The following is a 767-nucleotide window of genomic DNA, read 5'->3' as shown; positions in this document are numbered from 1 at the left end:
TACAGTAAAAATAGTTAACAACTCATCATTTAATATCCCCATCAGAATTACATTGTAAACCTGATGAAGATAAGGATTACATAACTTGTATTGTGAGTTTATTTCAACTGGATTCATGACACAAAAGGGTTACTCAGCAAGAGGCATTTATAATGGTAGAACATATGGGCATAATACAACGTGATTCTGGCAATATCATTACTCGTCTTTGTTATTGATATCTCAGTGTTAGAATGAGTAGTTATCAATGTACAATCTAGAGATATTTCATTCTTATTTACTATTATTCATCATCTTTAGGGACTTAAATACATATTTACATTTACACCTCGACTATAATTTTCTATCATTATCCATGGCAATAAAGAGATATGTATCGTGATCTTTACCAAAATCGCAACATCCTTTTCGTCGTACTGATAAACCACATGTTCAGATTATCAAAATATATACATAAACACTGAAATTTACCATTACATATGGCCTGATGTAGATGAACATACACTTTTTAAAATTAATTATAAAATCATCAAGTTTTGATCCCATTTGAAGCCAACACAGAGTAATGCAATTTTATCAAGTTCTCTCCGTTACTCGTCAAGACAATTGTAACTTATCAGTCCGACTATGATACACACATCTTCTGGGTTACGCCACGCATGCTACCGTCGCCCTCACCCATGACTTGTCACGTGTAACACCACAGAACTGTTACTCTTCTGTCACGCATATAAGACTGACCTTCGCTTTGCCCCTTTTTTCGGAGC

This window comes from Penaeus monodon, chromosome 19 (genome assembly GCF_015228065.2).
Source record: "Penaeus monodon isolate SGIC_2016 chromosome 19, NSTDA_Pmon_1, whole genome shotgun sequence".
Classification (NCBI taxonomy): domain Eukaryota; kingdom Metazoa; phylum Arthropoda; class Malacostraca; order Decapoda; family Penaeidae; genus Penaeus; species Penaeus monodon.
Note: the sequence above shows the minus strand (reverse complement) of the source record.